Source organism: Lissotriton vulgaris, chromosome 6, assembly GCF_964263255.1.
Source record: "Lissotriton vulgaris chromosome 6, aLisVul1.2, whole genome shotgun sequence".
Classification (NCBI taxonomy): Eukaryota; Metazoa; Chordata; class Amphibia; order Caudata; family Salamandridae; genus Lissotriton; species Lissotriton vulgaris.
Genome location: NC_141694.1, coordinates 1,665,768,666 through 1,665,790,639, shown reverse-complemented (window position 1 = coordinate 1,665,790,639; position 21,974 = coordinate 1,665,768,666). Strand labels below are relative to the sequence as shown.

Genomic DNA, 21,974 nt, shown 5'->3' with positions numbered 1-21,974 from the left:
CCACAGCAAACTTCTGGTGCCAACTCAAAGCTAGTTGTTGCTGCCCACTATTATACTGCCATCATGTGTGGCATTAGTTAATAATATGTCTTCCTCAGTAAATTGAGTTACGAGGCACTGTAAGTCCTTTCTCCAGTGAAGCAGTTCAGGTTGTGATCTCATTGACCCCAAACTGACTTTTCAAAGGGCAGCAAGTTATACCTAGGTACTGAGATGACAAACACCCGGGGACAGAGCGTCTGACCCATGAAGAACTATGAAGAAGTACCTGCTCACCTCTCTTCCTCCTCCCTCAACCGTATGACCTACACCAGTCCATCCACCCCATTTACCACCTGCTCAGAGCAGAGGGAAGGGAGCTTTATTTCACAAGATATAGGGTATTCTGGGATGAAATTAACCCTGAAAAACGGGGTCTGCAAAGTTATTTCCCATTTTAGTGGGAATAACTTGTAATAGCCGAGTGTTGCAAATGTTTTCTGCCCATGTAGTTTGCTAGTATTTTTTGCTTGGGCTCATCAAGAGTTTAGACCCTTACAATGGATGAGTCTCACTACCCAAGTCTCACTCAATTGGCTGTGCATGTTTGTTGCCAGTGTCCACCTTTTAAGATAAGGCCGCTGCGACTCAGCTAAGTTAAGGGGCACTGGGCTGATTACGAGTGAACAATTGTACATGCTCGTGTGTGGGTTGTGTGTACGAGACTACAGTTGTATGCAGTCTGGTAGCTGGACACAGGTAAATAAATGTGGCAGTTTTAAATTACAAGTTTGACTTGTAAAAGTAACCCCTTTTGACAGGCCTAAACCTTCATTTAAAGATTAATAATGTAACACTTAAGTAGGCCGCATTGGCCATGATATTTGAAAGTAGGACATATAGAAATTAATTTAGAACATGTCCTTACAGTGAAATACCCCCCAAAGCGATTTTCACTGTAGCAAGGCTGGCTGCTTCCACATGGAATGACTACATTGTTACATTTTTTAAATGCTGAATTTGGATTGCTAGCAGCTAGAGAAAATATTTTATAGACTTGTTTTAATGATTATTCAAACTGCAAGTTAATGTTTAAAAAAATGTTTGTCTCACTAGTGACAAACTGGTAGTTTTATAAAGGTCTCAGTTGTGTGTCTAAAGATTGTAAGCCTTCAATTGTCAATCTGGCTGGATGGTTCCCCTATGGTGAGGTGTGTATTACTCCCAGACAGAGGCCAAAAGGCTTGGGTGTGGGCAGGTTCTGGCCTTCCCTTGTCAGGATGGACTGGGGTCTGTGCTCCAGGACTAATTGCAAAAAAAAACTCCTCTGTCACAAGCAGATGTAACTGACAACAGGTGCCATCTTCCTTTGTGACTCTAGTCAACTTGGCTTCAAACCCAGTGGGGAAGGGGAGCTGCACCAGAAGTGATTTGGAGTTACCACAAGGGAGGATTTGCCCACTATGATAGCCACACCCCTGGACCGGCACATGATCTCTGACCACGGAAGAAGGGTTCTGCAATTCTAGATTGTCCCAGAAGGCTTTGAAGGAGGTTTGGGACAGGGGTGGAGGGATGATGTGGCATCCTAGGATTGGCCAGGGGTGGCTGGCATCTACAACTTTCCACCCTCACCTATAGGCCCCTGCACAAGAGAAAGACAGAGTGGACACCTTGGAACTGGACAGCAACATCACCTAAATAATGGATAGCTGGAAGGAGGAAAGAGAAACCACCTGCTACCCTTGGTAGACAAAGGATTTTGCCTTCAGCTGACTGCCAGGTCTAGAAAGGTATCTACAGGACTAGGGTGCTGGCCTCCTTATGCTCCCTCTGGACAAATTGGTTGAAGACTTGTACTCCACTGCACCCCCAATACCCTGCAAGATGGCCTGGGGAACTGAAGTGGGCAAAGGAGAGGAGAAAGCTGATGCAAGGAGCAAATTAAACCAGCTGCCCACAAACTGTCCCCTTTGGAGGCCTGCTTCAAATGCTCCAGGTTACTAAAGCATACCACAACGTGTAAAATATGACCAGTATCATGGAAATCAACACATCTGGCCTAAGTTATGCAGATTTAAATGATTTAATCTTTGACCATAAACAGTGCTCGTGGGGCTTTTCTTCAATTTCTTAAAAATGGGTGGGAAATTGCAGTGGATCGACAAATCTTTGATAACAAATTGGGGGTTGGGGAGAGTGTGGCATGTTTGAGGGCTCCTCTGCCTACCTCCCTACTTTACAGACGCTCCTTTAGCCTGGGGGACCCAATCTTCTGAGGCTTGATACAGATGGAATGCCTGGCCACAGGGTAGCCATGTGAGTGCAGGAGAGAGCCCTGGGACCCATCCCTAGGAAGCATGAGGCAGCCCCAGGACACCATCCCTGAGATCACAGAGACAAAAGACTCCCATGCACCTGCTGGTTCCCGTGCTTTCAAAATAATAATATCGACCAGGTGGGGAACTGGCCAGGCAGCATGTTAGTTGCTGCCCACACTGCCCCAACATGAACTAAGGCTGCCGGTGCCCCTGGTAGGACCAAGGCGCCCATCTTAAAAAAAACAGTAAAGACAAAAGGAAATGCACAGCATAAGTCATACAATGGGAGAATCTGCTAATTACTTAGGGATGGGGTGTCGCATAATGACTATTTAGAGGCAAATTTGCATTTTTCCTGACTTCTGTGGTGCCCCATAATGGACTGGCGCATTACCAATGTACGTTTTAAGTGGTGCGGGAGGGGTGCAGGGAGTACAGCAGCCCCTCAGATGAATATCATAGCTTTTAACCATAACTCTCATGAGTTATTGAAACCATGACCTCAGGAGTGATTTTGTCATGGTGCTGGTCTACTTGTTTCGTGCCCAGTTCCCTAGTACGCCATGTCCCTTCCCTGTTCTGATAACTCATCCTCATAAGGGCAATATTGTAGCCCCCTGACATTAAGTAACCAAGTTACACAGACCCAGTACACTGTATCATTGCCGACATCAAGTGATGTACTTTTAGATTTATTATTTGTTTAATTTGCTACTGTTAAGCATCACAGCTGCCTGTGCTTCAGCATCATCTGCCTATGATTTGCCAAAATTTCGCAAGATTGTAAGTTTCCGTGAGATCTCGGCAGTCGTTTTGGGTTCAGTGTTATTTAAACCGCTCATAACTTGTACCATGCTCTGAATCAAGTTTTCGCCCGAAAGAGGACCTCAGAAACCTGGCTTACAGAAGAACGTCTTTATCCTGGTTTCCGGATTTCACCTCCACAGCAGTGGCAACTCAAGACTCAATCTTCAATCATCACCATCATCGGAATCTAAAAAAAAAAAAAGAAAAGAACATTTATGAACAAAACACACCCAAGGTGCACAACAAACTGAAGGTGCATGCATAAGGACAAAAGAGAGTGATGTTTGCAAGTGCCGCATGTGAAAGGCTGTATCAGTGAACAATAACACTAATACCTGTTTAGTAATAACTTCACCGTGGAACTGTTTAACCAGTATGAAGCAACACAGTGTCAAAAAGAGACATTTTAGAGGTATTAAAAACTGGTACACAAGGTATTTCTTCTGCCGATTGCTTTCCTTGTAAGCAACAGCGTGTTTTTTTCAGGAGGTTCCTGGCTCCTGCATCATCTCTCAAGTGTGCGATATTGAAGAGAGGTTCACAAGACACAGATAGGTTTCCACTCCTTTATTGAAGTCCACGCAAGTAGATGGAAACACAACTGACCAGGCAGGGAAACCTCTGAAACTGCCGTACCAGTTCTAATAATAACATTGCAACCATTACTGGATTCTCACCCCCGAATTCAGTCCCATCACAGCTTCCCTTTTATACTATTTTTATCAAAATTAATAAAAAACTTATGAAACATTAAAGAAACCTACAAAATTAAAAACATGCAAAAATGTTATGTGACAGCAGTCTGTACATAGATAAGAAATCCTGAAAAGGATACATGTTAACAGGTTGCACACAGTCCAGAAATCCTGCAAAGGACACATAATAACAACTACACATAGATACAGAATCGTGTGGGGGTCTCCTCATACGGATGATCTTAACACCCACATACCTCGGGCACATACAATCCCACTCCCATCCCCTCTCATAATTACATTCCTGCTCCACTGAAGTGTTAACCTCTCCTTGTTCCACCATTTATTATCCTCCAGCATGACCACAAAATCCTCGACACTAAGGACTGTCTTGGGTTGGTAAAACGTGGAACAACCTTTCACCCCTATTCCAAGAAGCTGAACTCTGACCAAAACTCCAGGTTTGATAGACAAGGTATGAACCCTTTCCTGCCTCACACCATCAGAATACTTCTTTTGAGAATCTTCACATCTCACCTTTACAGACCCATGATCCCTTTCCTTTACCGAATCCCCCATCCAAGGACTGACCAGCTTGTTAGAAGGTTCCTAACGACACGCAGTGGCCGTATTGGGAGTGGTGCAAATAAATTACCCAAAGTAAGTCCTTAATATGTTTGCCCCAACATCATTCCAAATTCCTAAACCACTGTTTTCATTCAAACGAGGGAAAAACCTTACACAGCATCTGGTAAAAGCAGCAAGGGGAACGGTAAAAAAGAGATCTGTCTGAAATGCTCAAGTTACCCCCAGTCACGGGACATTACAAATGCAGCCAATGCACAGCAGGCAAGTTTACCACTAATTCAAAAGAAGTTACAGTGTATGGAGTTAAGCATCAACAACGGAGATTTTCTAACTGTTGCACTAGAATTCTGGTGTACTGCATTTGGTGTCTATGTGACAAATGCTACATCGGACAAGCAACTCAACGTATCAGAAATCGTATTCAGCAACATAGATCAAGAATCCAATGTAGATGTGCAGAGGCCCCTCTAGTTGAACAATTTGTAGAAAAACAACATTCAGAAAATGATTTAAAATGGTCCGTTCTTTTTGTAGCCTCAGCAAACCAACGAGGTAAAGCAATGGCATCAGGACTATTTTAAATTGAAGCTACATTCATTACTAAACACCACACATATGAACACTGACAGAATGGGCAAAAAGAATGATGGGCTCTTGTCAGAACACAATAACTTGGTTGTGTGAGATTGAAGGATACATTTGTAACAATGTCTTTTTGAAAGCCTTTTTCTATACGTGTGCAGTCCTCATGACATTAGCTGAATGGTGTGCATATGAATATCTCCGGACTATTTTTCGCATCTGTATACATTTCTGCATATATTAGGGATATTTAAGGTTCCCTGTGCTAACAACACATGAAGAGTGTATTTGGCTGTTGTACATGTTTTAGATGATAAAAATGTTATATATGTAGTAACTTGGTACAACTGCTGCTTTGACATGTAGTGTCTTTTAATTTTGCATGTTACTGCTTGATGATTCATTCATTGAACATTGTGTCTGAATCCTATTGGCAAAATAATTTATCTCTACTGTTAGACCTGGCACCATTGGCGTGGGTCTACCTTCCATTTTCTTGCTGTTGCCTCCTATGTTTTTGCTATTTTTTTGCTGGCCAGATGCTTTGGGCACTTTTGCCACTGCTATTCAGTGTCAAAGTGCAAGTGTTCCCCATTGTTAATTGTTTTAATGGATTAGTGACTCCATGATTGGCTATTTGATTTACTTGTCAGACCCTAGTACAGTTCACCATGTGTGCCCAGGGCCTGTAAATAAAATGCTACTGGTGGGCTTGCAGCACTGGTTGTGCCACCCACAAAAGCAGCTTGTAAAACATGGCTCAGGCCTGCCAATGCAGAGCCTGTGTGTAGTCTGGGACTGCCATGTCGACTTGGCAAGTGCACCCACTTGCCAGTCCCTAAACCTTCCCTTTTCTACATGTTAGTCACCCCTAAGGTAGGCCCAAGTTACCCATGTGAGTATGGTGCATTGTGTGTAAAAGGTAGGACTTGCCCTGATGTGTGTGGCATGTCCTGATAGTTAATTACAGCCAATTTCATTTTTGTAATTGTAATTGTAATTGTAAGATAGTTTTTATAGAGCGCATACTATCGCTCCAAGGAGCATCTTGGCGCTGTAGTCCGTAGCCTAGAATGGTGGGCCGGAAACACTACTCACATCAATTTCATAGTACCTGATGGGTTTTTAGAGCCTAGACTAGCTGTTTGCTAACCGTGTCTGGTAAATTAAAAATCCAGGTTTTCAGGGCTTTCCTGAATTCGATTTCAGTGGGGATTTGCCGTAGGCTTTGTGGGAGTTTATTCCAGGCTTTAGTACCAAGGAGGGCCAGGGATCTTCCTCCTTTGGTGGCTAGTCTAAATCTGGGGACTGTTAGAAGACACATGTCTGATGACCTCAGGTTCCGACTTGGTATGTACGGCTTGAACCGTGGGAGCAGATATTTAGGCCCTTTTTTGTGGTATGCTCTAAAAGTAATTACCAGTATCTTAAAGAGCACTCGCTTATGTATGGGGAGCCAGTGTAACTGTTTTAAGGCAGCAGAAGCAGAAGATCTCCTTGGAAAATTAAGCACCAGGCGTGCAGCAGCATTTTGGACAACCTGCAGCCTGTGCAGGGTAGATCTATTCACTCCTGCATATATGCTGTTGCAGTAGTCCAAGCGTGATGAAATTAGTGCCACTGCAACTGTCTTCTTTGCTTCTAATGGGATAAAGTTAAAAAACTTTCGAAGACCACGTATGATGTTGAAACAAGATCCTGCCACTGCATTCACTTGCTGTTTAAAACAGAGTTTTTCATCAAATCTGACTCCCAAGTTACGTGCGGATAGTATTGTTTTTGGCGGAATTTCCTCATTTGGGGGCCACCATAGCTGGGGGGAAAACAGATTTTGGGGACCCACAGGGAGAATTTCAGTCTTGCCCGTGTTGCATTTCAGATGGTTAGTCTTCATCCAGTTAAAGGTTGCGGTGAGGCACTTTCCAAGATTCTCCTCCGCTCTTGTAGACTTGCTGTCTAAAACTAAGATGAGCTGAGTATCATCTGCGTATGATACTGTATTGATGTTAAATGATGTTATTAGCTCAACTAAAGGTGTCATATATAGATTAAACAGCACCGGGCTTAGCCTTGATCCCTGGGGTACACCTGTTGGATTTGATTTTTTTGCTGATAGATACTGTCCGAGGACAGTAATCTGTTTCCTGTCCACAAGGAGATTTTCCATCCATGCCAAGGCCGTGCCCCCTATGCCCACCGTAGCTAAACGGTTGATCAGTATCTCATGCGAGATCGTGTCGAAGGCCGCCGACAGATCCAGGAGAACTAGGACTGCCCTGTCCCCCTGATCCATGGCGGCCCTCAGTGTCTCCGTTGTGTAGAGGAGAGCTGATTCCGTTGAGTGGGCGGCTCTGAAACTCGATTGGTTGTGGTGTAAAAGATCCTCATCCTCCAGAAATTTGGTCAGTTGTTTGTTTACAACTGCATCAGTGACTTTAAAGAGAAACGGTAGTAATGAGATTGGCAGTAGGTTTGATAGAGTGGTGGGATCGGCCATCGCTTTCTTCTGTAGGGATTTGACCGCCGCTAACTTCCATTCCTGGGGGATTTTGGCTGATGCAAGAGAGGAATTTATTATGTTATTAATAATCGGGTTCACTAGATCAATCAAAGAGTGTAATATCTTGGGGGGGCACGGATCAAAAGGTGATCCGGATCTTCCAGTCAAGATTGCCTGGCGGCTGTCTTCCAAACTAATTGGCAGAAATTCATTCAACTCCGCCTTTCTGGTATCTGGGTCTAATGTTCCTATTTTATATCCCATCAATGGTGTAGGGAAGGCTTTTGTGAGCTCCTGGACCTTTGCCTCAAAATAGTTCGCAATGGAGTCACAGAGGGTCTGAGAGGGGGGTATGTCTTGCCTGGTAATCTTTGGATTTAGGAAGTCATTCACTATTTTAAAGATCTCCTTCTGCTTATTTTCTGACGACGAAATTGCCTCAGAGAAGAATGCTTTTTTGGAGTTTTTAATCAGCACATGATACTGATTTCTTGCTTCTTTGTACATTTGTCGTTCTTCTATTGTGTATGAGCGTCTCCATTTCCTCTCCAATAGTCTGACCTCAACACGCTTCTCTCTAAGAGATTGTGAGAACCAGGGTGCTATTTTTTTCTTTTTCTTAGACATGTTCTTTGATCCTTTAGTACTAATTAATTCTAGGCTAGTCGTGATCCAGTGATTAAAGGTCTCATTGTCTACCTCAGTGTCCCCCGTCAGGGTGGGTTTGCCCTGTTTCATAAGATCCTGAAAGTCCGGGTCCTGACTAATTTTACTCCAGTCGTATTTATTTTGGGGAGGTACTATTAGCTGCCTTTTGTTCGCTGGTTCCTTTGTGATAGTTAGTTCCAAGGGAATCAGCATATGGTCGGTCCATGTCTGAGGGCATGGTTTATTTGCCTTAAGGGTCATTATATTTGTACAGATACAGTCTAGAATATGGCCAGCTTCATGAGTAGGGTCTCTGTTTAATAACGATAGCCCCCACATATTAAGAAGTTCTAGAAACTCCCTAGTGTTAGGGTCAGTAATTATGTCCAAATGGAAGTTTATATCACCCAAAATAGTAAAATTTGCATATTTAGGGATGATATTACTGAATGTCTCGGTAAAACTCTCCAGAAACTCCTTATGAGAACCGGGAGGGCGATATATCAGAGCTCCGGAAAAGATATTAGATTCATGTGTATGAAGGCAGAAGCCTAGACACTCTGCTCCTTTTACGTCAGGGAGGTCGAAGGTGGTCGAAGGTGGTACACTATTGCAAGGCTACCTGTTCCCATAGGCCAGAATTGGCAGTTTGATTATAATACCTTATAATCCTAACTGACTCAGGGAACTGTGATGTTACTTAGATTCCATGTTAGAACATGGAATGTTTAGCCCGGGTATTCTAAGTTAGTCAGTTGACTGAAGTCCTCCCTGGATGGGGTCACATTAATAAATACTCGGATATATCAGAACATTTCCAGTGTTTAACGTTATTACACTGGCAACGATTCGCATGTTGAAGGAGAAAGACTCCATTCGAATTGTTCAAAGGTAGATCTTCAAATACCATCATCTGCCCAGGATGGATGTGTCCGGATAAAGGAATAAAGGATAATGACATTGGTCAGTGGAGAGATAAAGAATTTAATTTACAAAGGAAAAGGAAATTATATGTTGATGCTTGGAAATCAGCTGCACATGTGTCATTCAGAGAAGGAGACAGAGTCAGAATTAAAGCTTCTGTTGGTTGTCTCAATTGGTCTCAATTTACTGATGAGAAGACTGTGGCAAAGATTTTCAAGAATGCGGTGAAAACCAATGATGGTCGCATCTGGAATTGTAGTTGTGTGGTTCATGCAAAACCTAAATGTAACAGTGAAAGTTGTGGAGATAGTTCATGTAAATTTTCAAAACAAAAACAGTATTTTCTTCCTATTCGTAAGAATGTAAGCTATTGCAAAAGCCCAATGTATCTTAAGGATTTTGCGAGAAAATAGTTCATTAATGTTGTATTTTAGTTTGTTACTGAGAGCTAGATGCAGGTCGCTAAATACCGGTCGGTAACTGTGAAATTCAGTAAATTTCACCGTTACCGACCGGTATTTAGCCATGTGCGATGTAGGTATTACCGATCGGCATCGGTAATAAGGAATCGGTAAAAATAAGGGAAAACAGTTACCGATTCCTTATTTACCGATTCGGAGACAAAAATACTGAATCGGTAAATAAGGAATCAGTAAAAATGTGGTAATGCGATGTACGAAAAATCGGTAATACCGAATTTGCTAAAAATCGGTAATTAAGAATCGGAATTTAACACTGACTCAAAGCAGGTGGTAATCAGGTGCACTGCATAAAAACCCAAAATGCAATAGTGTGAACACAATGGCGGCCCTGTACGTGATAGCAAGGTGGCTACGTTTGCTGGCAGCAGGACTGAGGATCTGGAGACAGGATGAGCGCGTGTACAGAGTGTGTGTAACACTGTTCCAACTGACTGAGGCTGAAATCCATGAGCTGTACAGGCTACACCCTAACACCATCCTGGACCTCATACAGGACCCGCACCCACTCCTGGAGCACCAGACACCAAGGGCGCAAGCAATACCCACTCATGTACAGGTACTCTGTTGCCTGCACCTCCTGGCATCTGGCAGTTACCAAGGGGTAATAGCTGTGGCAGGTGGGATCTCATAAAGTTGCCTGTCGCGTTTTTTCCACAAATTCCTGGATGCCATGTTGCAAAGGATGGCACACTATATCAAATTCCCCAGCACACAGCCAGAACTGCTGAAGACCAAGTTGGACTTTTATCAGAAGGCCCAACTCCCACATGTCATTGGTTGCATTGACGGGACACACATACTAATCTGCCCCCCTGCTGCGACTGAGTACATCTACCGCAATCACAAGTCCACATATTCCATCAATGTCCAAGTCGTATGTGATGCGGAGACCATTATCACCGACATAGTTGCAAAGTTTCCAGGGAGCACCCACGATTCATACATATTTAGGAACAGTGGGATATATACCCGTCTCCTTGCAGGTGAATTTGGTGAAGGCTACCTGCTAGGTAAGTACATGTGACACCCCCTGAATTTTACAACTGTTGCTGCGATTGTACACTGTGAAATACTTACTTACTTCTCACACACAGGTGACAGTGCCTATGCAGTGCGCTCTTTCATCCTGACTCCGTACCTGCACCCATCCACCCCAAGTGAAAGGAGATACAATGTTGCACATAGATCGACACGCAGTGTGGTTGAGCTCCTCAAAAGCCAGTTCCGCTGCCTGCACAAAAGTGGATGTGCACGGCAGTACCAGCCCCTGGTGTGTTGCAAAATCATAACTGTATGTGCCATGCTGCATAACCTTGCCACTAGGAAGGGTACACCTGTGAAAATGTGTGATTCTGAAGAGGAGGATGAGGATGAGGAAGGTACACAGCCACAGCACGGCGCAGCAGGCGGCGCAGCTGCAGCAGATGGGAGACAGAGACGGTCAGAGATCACTCAAAATTATTTCTGAGTATGTAATGAGACAAAGCCAGGTAATGCATTCATGTCAGGGTGTACCTTACAGCAGGCAATTGTCCAGCACACCGTGACACCAGCTATGTGTTCAAAAGGATTACTTCACCCACTACAGATTGTCATTGTTGGGCCGTGCCTATGTCCTGTGCCCCCACACACAAGTGCTGCGTCCTGCATGCACACTGTCATCAGAGGCACTGTGTCATGCAGCAGACCCATGCCTCACACTGCGCCTCCTGCTCTCTGGCAAGGGGGGGTTTCAGTGCTACGACTGCTTGCCTCCTCACTTTCTTCCATGTCTCCAGTACCAGTGGCAGCAATCTGGTGTGTCGGCATGAGCTCTACGGCACTGGTGACTGTGACCAGGCCCTGGGTAACCTCACGGCTGCACTTTGCCATCTCAAGTTGACAGGCCACAGATCTCCTACTCAGCACATGGGTCTCATTACACAGTCTGTTCACATACTTCGGGAAGCCTGCAATCACCTGCCTGTCTCTCTGCCTTGCAGCGCGCTCCCCCACCATTCTGTCACTTAACTTGCTCACTGCATCAGATATCTCCTTCAGTCCCTCCACCATTGTATTGTTGAGGTAGTAGATGGCTCCTTCATTTCATCCACCTTCCTGTTGTTTGCCACCATCTGGCTCTGAATGGTCCGCATTGTCTTCCCCTGCAGGCGCTGGACTTTCAGCATTTGGCCCTCCAGGCCTCAGAAGACACTTGTTCCTTTAACATCAGGACTCATTGACCTCTGTCGCCATCTACAAGCACCTGTGATGCATTCCAGCATGGGGGACTGTGCCCCAGATGGCTGTGTGTCTGCGCCCGGTGTTGTATGTTGGCCTTCCTGCCTGTCCTCCTCTGTGGCATCAATCTCCTGGAGTGGAGCCACAGTGTATAGCTTTGACCTTGGTGGTGGTGGTGGTGGAGTAGTTGGTGCAATGTGTGGAGATGACAGGACTTTCTCCTCACTTCTGTTATCCTCCCTGGGGGCATCAGCAGTTTCCCCCTCTGCACCCTGTGGCGCTGTTCCGTCTGTGGATACAGAATGTACTATTACTCACTTTTCTTGCAGCAAATGTGTGCAAATAAATTTCACGACTGACATCCTAGCTGCCTGTGCTCTGCTATCTCATCTATAGATGTGCGTGAATTGCCTATGCTTATTGGGGAGTGGCTGATTCGCTACCCATTGATAGGGACTACATTTCCCATGATGCATTGCAGATCTTACATTAAACATGGGCTGGAGTGGGATTGTTGCAGGGGGATTGGGGTTAGGGAGGGGAGACAGAATGAAATGCAACTTACCTTGTGTGTTGGCTGATGTAGCAGAGCTATCCACATCCCCAATGCCACTGACGCTCTCTGGCTGGAGGGTGGATTTTATCAGTTGGTCCAGGGCAGTAGGAGCAGGCGCTGTGGAGCTTCCCCCCACCTGTTTTCCCAGCTTGTTTCTGACGCTCAGCCATCCTCTCCTTGGCACGTGCCCTCAGGTCGTACCAACGCTTTTTCAAGTCCTCAATTGTCCGTGGTGTGACCCCAATTGCATTTATTTTTTCCTGGATTGCCATCCAAACGCCCCTTTTCTGGGACTCAGAGAAGTTTAGTGATCTCTACCCAAAGAGCTGGTTATGGTCTTTCATTACTTCCTCAATGAGGACCTCCAACTCCTTTTCACTAAACTTGTGCTTTCTTTTCCTCCCAGCTGCAGAATCCTTGCTTTTCTCAGGTGTGGCCATGGTGCAGTTAGTCTGTGTGAACTGGGTGTTGGCTGTTCTGCTACTCTGCTGTTGCTGCTGCTCCCTGTCTCTCCAACAGCTACTGATTCAGTGCACCTGCATGGGTGTGGCCACTTCCTGGTTGGGAGTCATGTGTTTGTTCAGGATTGGCTGATTCCACAAATCCAGTTTTTTTAAAAATTACCGATTTGGTATTTGCCGAATCGGTATTACAGAATTGGTATTACTGATTCGGTAATGGGTTTCCGGTAATATTTTTACCGATTTCTATGAAATCGGTAACTGTTACAGAATTTTACTGAATCAGTCATTTTTACTGAATTATTACCTACATCGCAAATACTGATTCCTTACTACCGATTCGTTTAAAAATTGGTAATAACAATTCGTTATTTGTGGATTTCCTACATCTAGCCCTTAGTTTTTTTGAAGGGAAAATGGTATGCAAAAAGTATATTTATATACTATTTATATCTGAATAGTGATAATAAATTATTTGTTTTATTTTCTTTAAATTTTGTAAGAAATTGTAAAGAGGAAGAAGTATGATGTTACTTAGATTCCATGTTAGAACATGGAAAGTTTAGCACGGGTATTCTAAGTTAGTCAGTTGACTGAAGTCCTCCTTGGAAGCGGTCACATTAATAAATACTCGGATTTATCTGAACATTTCCAGTGTATTTTAACGTTATTACAGGAACAAGGTAGAAAAACGAGTTTAGTATTCCTGAACTCAGAATGTTAAAATACATCTTTTAGTGTGGGTGATTTTTACTAAGCATGGGCGAATTTTGCGAATCTCGCGTCCGTGAATTTTGCGGATTTGCGAACTCGCAATCCGCAAAATCCGCGAATTCTCGCGAATTTGCGGATTTTTTTTTTGTGTTTGCGCGGGTTTCTGCCAGTTCGCGAGCGTTTTGTACAATGTCGCAAATTGCGAACTTACCTGTCGGGTCGCAAGTTTCGCGAACTTGTTGTTTCTACGTGTCCAGCCTGTTTGGGACACTCTTCTTCATCACTGCCACTCTCTGTCACCACTGCCACTCTCTGACTACTCATGCCACCCTCTGGCCCACCCATGCCACCCTCTGTTTCATCACAGCACCCTCTGGTTGTCCAGTCAGTGTACATTATTGTGGCAACGCAAGCACACCTTCCCTGCCTCAAGTGACCTGAATTAATTTGGGGCTGATTAATGTGTCACAGAATATTTTTTTAGCTGGCACCTGCTTCCTTAGTGCTTCCTGATTAGTGATCTTTTGCACTTGCTAAGTGCTTTCATTGTTGCAAAATTAGTTACAACACCTGCCCTGCCCCAACTGACAATAATGAATTAGGGGCTGATTAATGGATTTGAACTTCCAGCCTGGCTCCTGCTTGTCTCCCTTAGCTGTAATTCAGGACCTTTGTGGCATATGTGTAACTATTCTGAGGTTCAGAGCAGGGTCACATAATAGTTGCAACTGGCAACTGAACTCTGGAGGGGCCCCTCAGGAAGCACTACAGGAAATGGCTACTAATGATGAGCCTGAACTTTTGAACCTGGTAAGTAGTTTCAGTTTTGCTAAGATCGTATTTCTGCAATTTTGCACTTATTCGCGGGGCGTGAAGTGTACTGGGAAGCCGCGAACTCACGCGAACAGTGCGAGCAAAATCCGCTGCTCGCGGATTTGCGGATTTTGCGGGAGATTCGCGAATCTCGCGGATTGCGAATTTACCGAAAATCCGCAAAATCCGCGAGCGAAATGGATTTTCCGCCCATGCTTAATTTTTACATTCTGTGTTTGAAAATGCCACATTTAGAAAGTAGGTATTCTCTTGCCTAACCTGGAGAGGGCTTTGGCTCCAGCAGTATGATGAGTCAGGGCTGGAATTGACTGAATAGGACCTGAGTTGAATAGAGAGTAGGGGGAGAAGATTTCCTTTCAGCTACCTGGGCCAGGTCTGCTTTCAACTATGCAGTCTCCACCTCCCGCCAGGAAGCTGCACCAGGAAGGACAGAACTGGTTTTGACTAGGTACAGACACTCTCTGCCTTCAGAGAACAAATGATTTAGTAGTATAAATATTGGGGCCCAGACCCCAGAACTTTGGATCACTTCAGGGAATCAAGACGAACCTTTGCCAAGAAGAGAAACAAAGAAATCTGAAGGAGGAGACTACCCCTGTACTGTTTATTGTTCGCGGTTGGCCTGCAGTGGTTACTTATTGCCAAGGAAAGGAGAAGAGGAACGTTTGTGTGTACTTTATCGTCTTGAGGAAGATCTCCAAGGGCTTGAAGCTGAGCTTGCCTCCTGTTCTGAAGTCTCAGGGAAACAAAGACTTCACCACCAGCTCCCCTGAATTTCCTTGCTTGGAATTCTGTCTGCAGAGAGGTGCCTGCTGCTGTTTTTGAGACATCTAGAGACTGCGTGACGCTGGGAACTGGAAGCACAGCGCAACAAGGAAGAAGTGTGTTGCCGCTGCACTTGTTGCTGTCGCATCGCCGAAGAAGCTTGCCACCGCCAGAGCTGTTTGCTGACACATCGCTGAAGAAGCGTGTCTCATCGCTGAAGAAGCGTGTCGCTCCCGCAGATGTTGCCGTTGCATTGTTGAAGAAGTGTGCCGCTGCCGCAGCTGTTTGCCGTCTCATCACCAGAGAAGCATGTCGCATGGCCTGTTGCGGCTCAAGAGTCCACCAAGTGCACCGCTCTGCCGCCGGGCCTGCACGCATCGCATTCAGGTTGACGCATCGCATCAAAAACTCCATTTTGTCACATGGCACTGGATCGTCGCAATGCATCGAGGCGCCATCTTGTTGCACCATAACCAGAACGCCGTAAGAAACCAACACATCACCTCCTCTCCGATAAGGAAGCGACGCCTCACTTCCCCTACGCTGCAGTAAGGAATCGACACATCACCTCCCCCAAAGCAAGGAACTGCTGCATCATCTTCTCTGCGACACTTTTCTTTGTTTTGCGTTACACATCCAAGATACTTTGAGAGTGAAGTGTTGCATTTAGCATCTACATTGAACTAAGCTATTTCTGCAATTTTAAAGTCATATTCTTGATAAATATTGTGGATGTTTGTTGTTTGGTCTTGCGTTAAGTCTAGTAAAGATTACTTATTTTTCTAAACTGGTGTGATGTCCATTTGTAGTGTTTTCACTGTATTACTGTATGCGTCCACAAACGATTTACACACTGCCTCTGATATAAGCCTGTCGGCTCATGCCAAGCTACCAAGGGGGTGAGCAGGGTTTTTTTTAGGAGTGTGTCCCCTTTCCCTGACTAGAAGCAAGGGTCCCTATTTGGACAAAGGTGCAAACCATTGCCAACTAGAGACCCCCATTTCTAACACCTATCCTTTTGTCAAAAATGTTTTTTCTGCTATGCAATGGTATTTTCCTTTAAGTGATGCCGATTCTTTGTCTTCTGATTCTTCTTTTTCATTTTTTTATTATTGGGAATTTTCGCGCTTTTTTTCCACCAATTATGCTTTTTGCTTTCTCATGTTGTTATGGAGGCGGGTCCCACTTCTCTTTTGTCCACATACCTCCCAATAATCATATATCCGCATTTTGGTGTGACCGTCACACATTTATGTTTGTGGCAACTGAGGTAACATTCCTAGCACAGAAAACCTATTACGATATGTTGGCGCAGTTGTTGTCAGTCCACCAACTGAGATGCATTATTTCTGAACTCAAAGGAGGTCATTACATCAGATCCGGTCTACTTGAACTCGGGGCCCACGTAATATTTCAAATAAACTCGATTCTGGCAGCCTGCACAGACAGGACCTTCATATCCACAACAGTCAGCTGACGTTTTGGATCGCTGGTATGACTGATTTGGGAAGATTCAGGAGTGTTAGGTCTTGATGGCTTCGTTCACTAGTAAGTAGTTCCTATCTGGGGACGAGGACAGATAGAAATGTGCTAGTAGCGAACTTAGCAGTCTAACCCCATACCAATTCATTTCTCCGTTTCAATAGCAACCAGCTGACGTCTCATATCACTGATGCGTGCGATTCTGGAAAACTGAGACTGTTATGCCCTGGTAACTCCGTTAATCAGTAAGTAGTTTCTAGGGAATGGCGAAGACACATAGGGGCATATGTATCAATCTCTTTTGTCTTTCGCAAACGGGCCGATTCTGAGAATCGGCCAGTTTGCGAACGGGAAAAGGCCTTTTGGGATGTATCATCTCAAAAGTGTATCACAAATGAGAGAATCCCAAAATTTTTAATTCTCTATTTTGCAATTACATTTAAGGAATTGCAAATTGCCTTTTCTTAAACAAAATGAATGAAGCACCTAAGTTGTGCGATTTCTCCTTAGGAAATCGCAAATTACCACCAACTTCAAGTTGGTGGTAATTTGCGATTTCTTTGAACAATGCACTTTTGGCATTTTTCAAAGTGCCATGAGGCGCACATACATGCCCTTAGGGCATGTATGTGCGCCACATGCAAACAAATGCTAATTTCAGGGGTGCATCAGGGTGTCCTTTGGACACCCTGGCACCCGTGAAATTGCATTGTCAATTTGCGATTCACAAATTGCGAATTGCAAATTGAGAATGTCTTCCCATTCATTCATATGGGCCTAGAATGGGAAGGTATTCCTTAATTGCGATTCGCAATTTGCGAATCGCAATTAAGGAATGGCAAGAAATCGCTAACTATTTGCAAATTTTTAAATACACCTCTTTTGCGATTCTCAAATAGCGATTCTCAAAAAATCGCTATTTGAGACTCGCAAATAAATTATTTGACATATATGCCCCATAGACACGTGTTATTAATGAACTTATGCCCACATGTATCAAAGTCAATTGCATTCGCAAACGGTGCAAATCGCAATTTTCGGCCGTTTGCGAATGCAATTGACTAATTTGGAATGCATCATGTATTTCGCAATTTTAGGAATCGCAAACATGTTGCGATTTCTAAAATTGCGATTGCATTTAAGAAATCGTAATTTGAGATTTCCTAAATGCAATGCATGATTATTTTTAAATTGCGAATTCGCTATTTGGAAGGGGTAAATTAGCCTGAAGTTAAACTTCATGCTAATTTACTGAAAACTTTCAAACATTCACTAGTTGCATATTTGAAAGTTTTAATTTACACACACACATGTCCTTGGGTCATGTGTGTGTGTAAATTGCACTCAAAGTTACATTTCAGGGGTGCAGGGAGGGGTTCTTTGGACCCTCCCCTGCACCCTTGAAATTGCATTCACATTTTGCGATTCGCAAATTCAAAAATTCGCAAAATGTCAATGCCTTCCCATTCATTCCTATGGGCCTTTTGGCCCATAGGAATCAATGAGAAGGGTTTCCTTAATTGCAATTGGCAAATTGTGAATTGCAATTAAGGAAAAATACAGAATCGCAATAATAAATGCGAATTTTTCATGCATTGCCGTTTGCGATTTCTAAATTGCGATTCCTTAATTTTCGTAATTTAGGAATCGCAAACGGCAACAATGATGCATGTGGCCGTTAGTATTTTAACCACATATTTATACATTTCTAACAAGAGCAAATGGCCTTAAAAGTCACACCTAATTTCCAGTGTGGCCGCAAGCTCTCACCAATTACAATACTTTTTTAGGTCAAAATGCACACATTCATGGCATGTACCTTTGCACCACATAATTCATTCTTCAGGTGAAAAAGGATTTGATCCATATTCTAGGTGAGGAGATCACTCGCTTGGGGAGTTGTTCATTTTAACAACAACCGCATGCCTTTAGACGCACTCCTTCTTTACAATTTGCACAGGGTGCCAGTTTTCTTGGTTATTAACCCCTTGCATGCGGCCGAAATTCTGCACCTGTGCGGCAGAATCGTGAGTGGGCAGGTTTATGACGGCCCCCAGCTGTCATCAGCACACGAGCACCATAGTGCATGACGGCTTGGGGCCGTCATCAGCATGGAAGGGGTTAAAAACGACACCATAAACTAGATAATAAATAAATAGCTATACTGTGACTTGGTTTTAAGTAAAGCCCTCTTTGAGCTTGAGAGATACTAATCCCCCTGAGGTTCATTAATAATTGATTTTTCTTCCTCCGAAGGCAAAAAATAGTAAGTCGTTTCTCTCTAAAAAACATTTTAATTGTTCCTGATAGAGCTATTCTTTTTTTTTTCTTGCAAATTTGAAGGGTGTATCCTAAGCTCTAGAAGGTTATACGGGCTCTCTCCCTCCTTTGTTGTCAGTTTGTCACTTCCCTTGGGAGTAGGGACAGACAAATCCAAGGGCCATTCCATTGTGCATGGTGTGTCATTGGGTTATATCTGGATTAAAGTCCTGGCAATGAATCATAGCACTTAGCATATATCATAGGTTTCAGGCCTTATATAGTTAGGAATTAGCATTTAATAAAAAACCATTGAAATTGCTCCTATATAGTTAGTTGTACTAACTATATTTCGCGCACCCGCAATCCCCTGCTGATGATGTTACATATTACATCATTCATGACATGGTCAGTGACATCACTGATGACATCACTGATGACATCTCAAATGACATCACTGATGACATCACTGATGACATCTCATTTGACATCACTGATGGCATCACTGATGACATCATCCAGTGACTGTGTGTTTCTGTAAAGTTTAAATATGTTTTACATATTGAAGAATGAATGGATGTATAAGTGTCTGGATGAAGGATTTAGTAGGTGCGTGACTGACTGTATGAGTGAGTGATTAAATGTGTCTTACTAAATGCATGGGTTAGTGACTAAACTGTCTGAATGTGTGCATCAGTATGTCTGTTGTTGGGTAAGCTGCTGCATGTTTTGCTCAGTAGCTATATGAGTGGGTATATGGGTTATTGATTGGTTACCCAAGTATTTAAATGGAAGACTGAGTGTGTGTGTGGGTGGCTGGGAGGTGTGTGACTCTGTGCATAGATGTGTGAGCAGTTGATTCACTAGGTGTATGAGTTCAAGAGTGCATGTGGAAACAGCTATATGGGCGGTTGACTGTGTGCATTGGTGTGTTGGTGAGTGAATGGATATCTCAGTGTTACATATGCAAGTAAGTACATATGTAAAACAGAGTGCATGTGAGAGTTGGCATATATAAATGACTATACATGAGAGCCAGTGAATGTGCGAGTGGCTATATGGATCATTGTGTACTTGTATCAGTGATTGTATTAGAGGGTAAGTATGTGTTAGTATATGTTTGAATAAGTAAGGTGTTGTGTGTATAACTGTATAGTTGAGGAAATGTAAGTGTGATTGATTCTTTGCATGACTGACTAGGTGTGTGAGTAACTCCATGGATGAGTGGCAGTGTGTGAGTGTCTGTATATGTGTATGAGTGCATATGATAGTGTTGTATTGATGAGTGACTGTATGTATGAGTGATTCGATGGGTGAATGAGTGAATGTGTGTGTAGACCTAGGAATCAGTGAGTGCGTATGTAGTAACTGGTATTGGTGTGTCAATGGTTGCAAGAATGGTAGTCTGTATTTAACACTGGGTGTATCAAAGGTTATATTAGAGTGTGAGGAGGTGCATCGTATTATCACATGAATGATATCATCAGTGATGTGATCAGTGATGTCAAATAAGATGTCATCAGTGATGTCATCAGTGATGTCATTTGAGATGTCATCAGTGATGTCACTGACCATGTCATGAATGATGTAATACGTGACATCATCAGCAGTGGATTGAGGGTGCACAAAATATAGTTAGTACAACTAGCTATATAGGAGCAATTTCAATGGTTTTTTAAATGCTAATTCCTAACTATATAAGGCCTGAAACCTATGGTTTTTTTAAGTGAATTTGCAAAGGTTTTTAAAATGCAAATTCGTAACTATATCAGGCTTGAAACCTATGGTTTTTTAAGTGAATTTGCGAGGTTTTTTAAATGCTAATTCCTAACTATATAAGTCCTGAAACCTATGGTTTTTTAAGTGAATTTGCAAGGTTTTTTAAATGCTAATTCCTAACTATATAAGGCTTGAAACCTATGGTTTTTTCAGTGAATGTGCAAGGTTTTTTAAATGCTAATTCCTAACTATATCAGGTGTGAAACCTATATTTTTTTTCAATAAATTTCAAAGGTTTTGTGAATGCCAATTCTATTAGCGGATAACGTTCATATATGTTATTATCCTTCTGGGACCACCTGAGCAGCCATCTTGTTTCTCAGGAGAAGTGAGACAAAAGAGAGCACAAAACAAGAGTGGAAAATGCGGGGTACGCGCACGGTACGCTTACCCTACGAGTACAGTGCACGTACCCCGCGATTATTATTATTTTTTCTTGCCCTTGGGGGTACTTTTGGGATTCCCGGAGAAGGACTAGAGGGTTGGGGGATCTCTACCCTGCCCCATTTTCGTGTTTTCCGCTCTTGTTTTGGGCTCTCCTGTGCCTCAGTTCTCCTGAAAGACAAGATGGTGGCCAACACTTCCTAGTTTGGACAGTTTGGAATGTTGACAGTTGACTGCCAGCCAATCAGAAACTCGCTCGCGCACGTAAGGGTACGCTCACGTATGCGTACGGTACGCGCACGTACGCGTACGGTACGCGTACGGTGCGCGTACGGTGAGCGCATATAGATATATAATTTGATCAAATTCAATTTTCTCAACAACTTCTGGAGGGATTTTCACAAAATATAGAAACGGCACTACTGCATACCTGTCCCTACCATTTTGCCAAGTTTGTTGTAATTCCGTTCAGCCGTTCGGGCTGTAGCCGTGCCTAAAGGTCCCATAGAAAATGCCATTTGAAAAATTTCAAATTCAATTTTCTCAAGAACTACTGGAGGGATTTTCACCAAACATAGCAAAGGCAGATCTGCATACCAGGCCCTACAATTTTGCCAAGTTTGGTGTAATTCCATTCAGCCGTTGGGTCTGTAGCCGTGTCTAAAGGTCCCTATGGAAATTAACATAGGGAAAACACGTTTTGGGACCCCTCTTTCGGCACCCGCTTGACGAACCCCCCCCGAAACTTTCAGGGAAGGAGCGGAGCGGAGCTGGCCAAAATTCTGGACAATTACACACAGATTCCTCAATCGGCGCCAACGTTATTACCAATAGAATGTTGAGCGCTTATAGATATATAATTTGCTCAAATTCATTTTCTCAACAACTACTGGAGGGATTTTCCCCAAATATAGAAAAGGCACTACTGCATACCTGTCCCTACCATTTTGCCACGTTTGATGTAATTCCGTTCAGCCGTTCGGGCTGTAGCCGT

General features: G+C 43.5%; 1 long non-coding RNA gene across 1 annotated transcript in view; it reads right to left on the bottom strand.

Moving 5' to 3' along the window:
• LOC147709278 (uncharacterized) overlaps window positions 1–21,974 on the bottom strand; it is a 79,380-nt gene that overhangs the window by 19,600 nt on the left and 37,806 nt on the right. The window contains exon 3 of the long non-coding RNA XR_015296543.1: window positions 3,205–3,294. This is a non-coding gene — a long non-coding RNA (uncharacterized LOC147709278). The remainder of the gene's footprint in view (window positions 1–3,204; window positions 3,295–21,974) is intronic.